The sequence below is a fragment of the Pieris rapae genome, chromosome Z, assembly GCF_905147795.1.
Source record: "Pieris rapae chromosome Z, ilPieRapa1.1, whole genome shotgun sequence".
Lineage (NCBI taxonomy): Eukaryota > Metazoa > Arthropoda > Insecta > Lepidoptera > Pieridae > Pieris > Pieris rapae.
In genome coordinates this window covers 1,273,468-1,282,245 of record NC_059534.1, presented here as the reverse complement: position 1 = coordinate 1,282,245, position 8,778 = coordinate 1,273,468, and positions in this window count along the sequence as shown.

Below are 8,778 nucleotides of genomic sequence, written 5' to 3'. Positions count from 1 at the left end.
GTTGTGTTTTATTTCGACTGAATGTTTCGACAGGATATTCAAAAGAATCGTTTTGTCATTTATAATCAGCATTTTCAGATTGATAAAATGGTAGACCAACAAAAAAATACAGTTTTTATAATGTATCGATTATTTTTTTTATTTATTAACACTGTGTTGCATTACATAAAAGGAAAATATTAAACATAATTTAATATGTTGAATATGCACAGCGTTTTTGAAGAAAAGGCCCTAATTGAGAAAGAGTAAGAAAGGGAGATCGAGAAAAAATAGACGCTGTTGGTTGATGTATTCGTTAAGTTGTTACATAGAACTTTATATGGAAATTCTGTCGCATAACGCCTTATGCTGTAAAGCAGGTCTTTATTATTATTATCATTGGCATATATACGGTTTGGATATAGATATACAAATACATGTAGTGATCATATACTGGTACATGATCATCTATTGGGGCTTTTACGTTAGTAATAATTAATTTACAAAGAAATTTAACTAATGATATGTGTACTTTGTACGCACGCTTTTTTTTATTTAATAATAATATTGTCAATACTGTCTGTATATTTGTTGAAAATTATCCTCTGAAAAGACCTGAAAAATTACTAAAAAATACCTTTTTTCGTGTGATTGGAACAAATTCTTATCCAAATCTTTGTAATACCTTACGCAGTCCCTGTAAATAATTTCTAGTTTATTATTTATAGAAATTCAATTAAGAATATCGTCAATATTTTTTTATAAGAATACCAATGCAGTAGATTTTTACTCCTTGAACTCTGAAAAACGTTTTAATCGAGAGAAGATTGGATAAATTGCATGGAGAAGCCTAATTCAGAATGAGTCAGGAATAGCTATAGGGGTAGCATAAGAAAGTTCCGGGAGCGAAACGAAGTTCGTTGGACCGATAGTTGTTGAAAAAATTCAATTACTTCAATTAAGTAGTCAGATTACAATGATTAAATAAATTCCTTAGAAAAAAGGTTAAACAGTTATTTATAACATTTAAATAAAGAATTGTCTACAAATTATTAACCTTTTTCTTCGAGTCGGTAAGTGAACTGTAAGTAACTGTCACACTACCTCGGGGTAAGCGGTAATTTCGAATAGTACCTAACTACCCACTAATATAAAAAATATTACTTCTTTTAATTCATTGAAATCGAAGCTAAGTGAATATGTTGTCATTTCTTATAATTACTTTTAATTCATACGTCTTTGGTTAATTTAACTTTTGAGTTTATTGTATGTACGGCTATCGTTTTATTGTGATTATTTTGGGATCAACCACAATGTAATGTTAATCTAAAGTATTGTTCTCATGTAAGTGACATTTTTGCCTTTTGAGAAGACTTTAATCCTATCTACGGTTCAATAATGTTAGTTTAACTCATTTAGCTTTCTTCGAATCATCACAATACAGCGAAGTAACACCACTATTGAAGGGTCTGCCACAGGGAACATTTTTAGTACTATGATTATTATGTAGGTTATGAATGTTGCCCAAACTGGAAACAAATCTTTGGAGGAGGCCTTCACCTAATAATGGGGTTCCTACAAATAATATTATTTAGGTATCTAAAATAATAAAAGCTAGCTAATAATAATAGTAAATATTATCTAGTAGTAAAATTATATGTGTAGTAGCAGATATTATAAAGTATATTAATAATAGTAAATAAAATAGTTATAGGTAAATAATATATAAAATAAATAAGAATTAAGACAATTAAATTAATTTAGACATTAAATAAAAGCAGTAAATAGCTACATATATATAGGACATAAATAAGTAGGTATTAATATTTATTTTAATTAGTTAAGCGTTTAAAGATAAGTTAATGTAAAAAATTATACGTAATTTTTTTTTATGTATGTTGAGAAATCTGTATACTTTTTAGAAATAAAACACATATTACACAAACCACACATTTATTGGAGTTCAAATCTTAACACATTACGTTCGAGTTGCGAGATCGTTCGGAAGCCATATTTCACATAGACTAAAGACAGATTAAATCAAACTTAATGTAAATAACCATTTTAAACTATCACAATTAAGACATTTGGGCCTGACCACTGGAGATTAAACAATTTATATGACGTCATTGAGCACGAACCGCAAAAGTGCAGTGCAACGATTTTCCATAAGATTTTCAAAGGCTCAAAACTTTAATTACGATAGTGGTCAGGCCCCACTCGCCATCATAAAAATGACCTCACAACTGCAATACAATAATCCATCATTTAGCACCATTCCCTGATATTATCGCTTTTTTGACGGTAGTTTAAAAAAACTCAACTCTTTAATTTTTGACTTAGTCAATTCGGAAGTCGTGCGTTACAATAAGATGGAGGCGTTTACATCCGAGATACGGGGTGTTCCAATTCCGCCACAGTTAGTACGTAAAATTGTCAAATCAAAGAACAGACTGGCACAGAAGGCCGATCACCTTTCTATAACTAAAACATACAACTTTGTACCTTTCAGCAGGGACAATAACACATGAATGCAAGTCTACCCTCATTAAACTTTTCAAACTACCGTCACAATCCAACACAAACCAACATTATTATAATCTTAAAACATTTCCAAAATAACATCTCTTCTTAACTATTACTCTATCTCTTGCGTATTGCAAGAGATTGGGCAAAAACCTCCGGTACAAAGTCTTAGGTTTTTTTAACTGTTTAACTGTAAATTTACCCAATCATTTCGAATCAATCGGGTAAAACCATTTAAATTTAAATTTTAGGTCGATGCCCAATCCTCGTCGTATCTACATATACAAGTAGTAAGTGTGACTAAATATATTTTAAGGAATAAAAATAGTATATATATATATATATATATATATAAAGTCTATATAAAAAAGTCCAGAGAATAACTTACGAAGTTCGTCGTATTTCGAATTCAAAAATTTCAATTCAAAAAACATGTGCAAATTCAAAAATAATATTTTTTTTTAAATCTTAAAAGTAGGTATAGAACTGAATTATTTTAAATTCCGAACGAAATTTATAATAAACCTCAATTCGAATTCCAGCCAGAATCCATATTTGATATCGACACGCAGAAATAAACTTCCATTAACAAATATCTGACAGATTCTGCAAACTGAAAATGATATTTTGAATTTCGAACAGCGAAGTTTGAAACTTACAATGTTTCACATGACCGATAAGGATGACGTCATCATATACCAAATTTCGAACTACGCATTCCATACACAATTCGAAATTCAAATTCTCGCAACCACTGCAAAATTGTAAACATATTCCTACAGATCAATATAAATTCATAAACAAAACAGGCTTATAAAAACGCCTCTTAGACTATTTAAAAATAAAACGGGCAGCCATAGAAAATCTACAATATATAACCTAATGCTGTGTACACAATATTTGAGAAAATTTTCAAATATCTGACAGTTATCTTATTTTATTGGCACAATGTAGAATATAACCCCCGATTGTTGAATGCCCCATTTAAAAGTTCCGAATACACACAAGATTATAAAAGACCCCCAAACTTGTTGACAATTATTCTGCCTCTTTTGAAGGTATCGAACAAAATTATGTAACTAGATTCTTTACCTTTCTAAACTTTCACTCAAATCATCATAGAATGTTTACTTTGGACAAAAAACACTGTAAAAATGTCATAAATGTCATAAATGTCAAACATTTAAAAACGCTCCACCTTATTAATTACTGATAATGATAATGACATCTGCATACAGTGGCAAAACTAAACACATACTTCTTGCTTTGTACCTTTGATCCGCCCCTGAATAGAAATAGTAAACAATTAATTAGAAGTCTGTGGTCTGTTCACACCATACAATGATAGAAGCACAATTCTTAGAGGCGCTCTGAAGACAAACTTTCTGTCCCTCTCTTACGCATAGCAAAGCTAAAAGGGTCGAAAGAGCAAGACACGGAAAAATCACGGCACAAAAATGCTATTGGGAGTTCTACCAGCGGCATACTTAAGAAGTATTATTTATTTGTTTCGCATTAGTTATTATTATTTATTTAGTTATAGATATTAAACTTTTTATTTAATATCTATAATGAAGATGACGCTCACTCATAGTGTGTAGTTAAAATTTATTATAATAGCTTTCTTAAGAAACTATAGGCCGTAGAAGTTAAAGGCTGTCTTGTAAATAATATTGCTAAAACACTCTTTACAACCTACTTATTGCTTATATTGGAAGGTAACGTGTAAATAAACATCATTCATTCAACCATAATTATATGTACATAATAGGATTAAGCATAGTTAAAATTACAATTTCTATATTTACAAGTGACCTAACATACAAGACCTTGTCATGAACTAAATATAAACAGCTCATGAGAAAGTTTAGGCAGCTCCGCCCTCGCCACCTAACGTGGGCTTCAACCCTGGTTTAAGCCCCCCGGCTGTTTTAGCAACTCTTAGTTGATAAATGCTTTTGCAATATTACATACAAGACAGCTCATTTATTCTACGGACCTATATTTTTCTTTCTACTTTAAAAAATTTTGACCATAAATTAAAGAAAAAGGTTAATTCCAAAGTAAATCTATCAAACGTACCATAGCTTTGGCATCATCTCTTGATTTGAAATTAAATAATCTATTATTAATTTAATAATTGCATTACAGACTAGATACAGCCTGCATAACCGTAATGAATTATCGCGAGAATCGCTCAGAGTAGCATGTCTGTGACACGCATTTGGTTGAAAGTTATTTCGTTAACATGAATGTTTTTCACATAGGTATATATATTCAACAAACTGTATACCAAATATTAATTATTAATAATTTGCTGTGCCAAAAATACATTTAGAACTGTTTCGGAAAAACACCTTTTGTATGGCAATTAAAGTTTAGAATAAATTACCGAAAGAATTATAAGCTCTTCCGACTAGAGTCTTTAAAAAGCGGTGCATTACTTTTGGGAAAAATTTACTATTCAATAAATGATTATTTGCGTGAGACATTGTAATTGATACAAATTTAATAAAGTAACTGATAATGTAAAATGTAAATTAAGATAAATTTGCGCGCGACTGTGTGTGGCAGAATATGCGAACGACTTACGATTGTACCACCATAACATTTTGTACCATATTCTTGCAATAAATACATTATTATTATTATTATTAAATAAAATACAGAATTCACTGATTTTACAGTGAGTAACAATCATTTGTAGCAGTTGGCGAGGACCAATATTTTTCTGCGCTTACACTTTTAAAATATTAAAGAAGTTAGTACAAGATTTGTCGAATTTGTTAGATTGTAAAAAATTGGCCGTAATAAAATAAAATAAAAACAACTAAATTGAGTTTAAAATCAATGTTTTTAGCTTTAAATCATATATATGTACCTAATTATCACGATCTTAATTTTAGTTTCCGAGAAATTTGAGATAATAACCATTATCATATTTTGGAGTATGGGTACGTAGCCTCTGTCTTCCTCTGTCTCCGTTTTGGACAACTACTGTAGTTGTCCAAAACGCAGTGCATCTGTCAGCCGTATATAGTATGTTGGCACATATAAAAATGCTTGTAGATATTTGTAAATCGTAAAACGATTAGCGTATTTATTTAGTTATGATTTTTTCGATACGAAAGGTTTTCTTTGTATGACTGACTACCTAAATAAAGTCACAATTGAGTAATATTCAAAGTTTCCTTTCTTAAAATACCTGCATAAATCTGCGTATACGCAATAGAATTTACAGTTACCTTAACTAACAAAGAAGAAATATCCGAGTTCTTAGTTTAGTTTAAAAACCTATGTCGTTAACTACATTCTAGTTCCACCCTTTAAAACGGAAAAACTTAATTCTAAATCTGACGCACATCAGTTAAACTAATTTGTAATTGTAAAAGGTTTCAAAAATCTTGACACATTTATACATAATATTTTACCACATCACAATTTTTTTTTTACAATCAATCATTGCACAGTACCTCCTTTAAATAACGATTTTAGCTATTTTAACCTACACATAGGAACTATATATTATATATTTAATTGCTTCGAGATTCACGGTTAAGAATTTTCTCAACAGCCTTGCTTGCATTAGCGCAAGATCACTAAACATTGTGTTAAAAAGCGCCGCTTGCTACACCAAAGCTTACCATCCATTACTGAATGTAAGATGGATGCTTCTGATGTAGCTTCCAGACCTTTTCACGAACTGATTCTATTGAGTTCGTGAAGAGGTGGTGCATATGAGGTTACTTGCAAATACAGTAGAACTTGCATAGTCTAAAATAATAAAAATTGTGATTTTAAAGTTAAATTATTTAGGTATCCAGTGATTAATTTATATATAAGTTTAAAAAATTGGGATCGGATTAGTTCCTCCTCTACACTATTACATTTATTTATGTACAATGAAATAATTTAATTCTTAAGTATTATTTTTTTATTATTTTTAAACATTTTATTTAATTATTCCACATAATATGTCTAGTGCATTATAAATACAACCTTTTTATATTTACAAACTTTGGGATGTGTATGTACAATATGTATTCATTAACCTAAAATCCCCTTTAAATGCTTATTTTCGTCGAGCGAGTTTTTTTTGCGAAGCGAGCTTTTTTTTATCTTTTAATAACATAATGATAAGCGAAAATGCTATTATTCTATTTTTTTACATTTATTTACAATAACGTTTCATGCACTGTTTACCACACGTTTTTAATAATAATTCTATTTATTAATTAACCTATTCCTATCTATTAGCAATTTTAATGAGAATTAGAAACACGTTAAATAATATATATGTATGTATATATGTATATAATAATATATAATTATATTTATTTATTTAAAAAATCATGAATTGTGCATATGCGCTTTTCACTTATATTCATCGCGTTGTAAACGTTGAATATTTTAGTATGTGATGTATATAGTAATAAAATAATTGTGCATTTATTGCTTATTTAACTTGGTAGAGACCCCCTGCGTCGGCCCCCAAAGTGAACCCCATCCATAAACACTACGAAGAGTCCTCCATAATAGCGGGCTGTTCGGGGTATTTGTTGCGTTTCCTCGAGGGAGTCGGTACGGATTAGATATAAGGAACTAAATATTATGACACTATCCGGTCAATATATTCTTGAAGCCTTGTTGTATGTACAAAAAAACTTAAACGATTTGAAAACAAATGGTGACTTTCACCAGTATAATACGCGTAATAGAACTAATTTGAGTGTGCGACCAACCAGGCTCCAGAAGATAAACCACTCCATGGAAATTGTATTCGTTTTTAGAACAAACTGCCAAGTGAAATTAGAGAACTATCACTAAATAAATTTAAATCCCTTGTTAAAAGTAAATTAATTAATAAAGCCTTTTATAAATGTGACGAATACTTAAATGATCCTAATCCTTGGGATTGATATGCTGTTCAAACAATTTGTATTAAAAACTTGGCGATTGAAAAGAGTGGCGGAAAGTTTCTTGCCAGTTCTTCTTACCCGCTCTACGCCCTTGATTTGCCCCTGTTTGTAAATGTAAATTTACGATTAATTTAATTTATTTTTCTTGACGTTCATAAGTGTAAAAGTTTACCTATATGAATAAAGATATTTTGATTGATTGATTAATCCTAAATAATATATAATATAAAATAACCAGATGTATCCACTACATTAAAAAAAACAAAAAATAACCAAAAATGTAATACAAAACTTACCTAGCCCCACTCTATAAACTGAAGTAGGTACGGGTTATGGTTATGTAATTATTTGCAACTGCCAATATCGAACTTAACTACTAAAGATCTTAAGTATTTTTTTCGTATGAATTAGATACACAAAAAAAATACCAAAGATACAAAAAAATATTCCAACATTTACGAAACGGCTGTGGATGGTAGCTATTTTGAAAATAATATAACCAGATGTGTTTACTACACTTAAAAATCCAAAAAAATCACCAAAAATGTAATACAAAACTTACCTTACCTGATTCTTTGCAACTGCCAATGTCGAACTTAACCACGCAAAGATTAAAAGTATTTGTTTATATATTTTTTTTTGTATGTATACAATTTTTTTTACCTAAGATAAAAAAAAAGATTCTGACATTTACGAAACGTGGACGGTAGCTATTTTGCAAATAACGATACCGATTACTAATACTTAAGAAAATATTGTTTTTAATAATTTTTTGTCGTTGTTTCCAATTAAGTAGTCGACCATTATTGTTCATACCTTAAAACTGATTTAAATGTTTATCCGTTATGTAGTATTGAAACAGCACTTGTGAAATGGGATTTATATTGTTTTGTGAAGTATCTTTTTTTTTTTAACAAAATAGTAAATTATTTTATTTATTTGAGTTTCTAATCATACGGCCACCACTGTATATAATTGAAAATAATTTTCCTGAATGAGAGTATATGCGCTTTCATTTATAATAATTATTATGGTCTTATTTTCATACGTACAGTGACATAATTATAATATACCAAATAAAATAAAGAATTCAGGTTTTTGAGCTTTGGAAGGCATACTGTAATGTTATTTTGAGCGATGCTTTGCTTAATTTGAAATTTTCCAGTAACACTCATTTGTAGCAATTGCCGAGGACCAATATTTTTCTGTGCTTACTTTTAAAATATTACAGTGAGTACAAGATTTGTCGAATTTGTTGAATGTTAAAATTTTGCGTAATAAAATAAAATAAAAACAACTGAAATTGGGTTTAATATCAATGTATTTATTTTCAAATCATAAATGTACAATCATC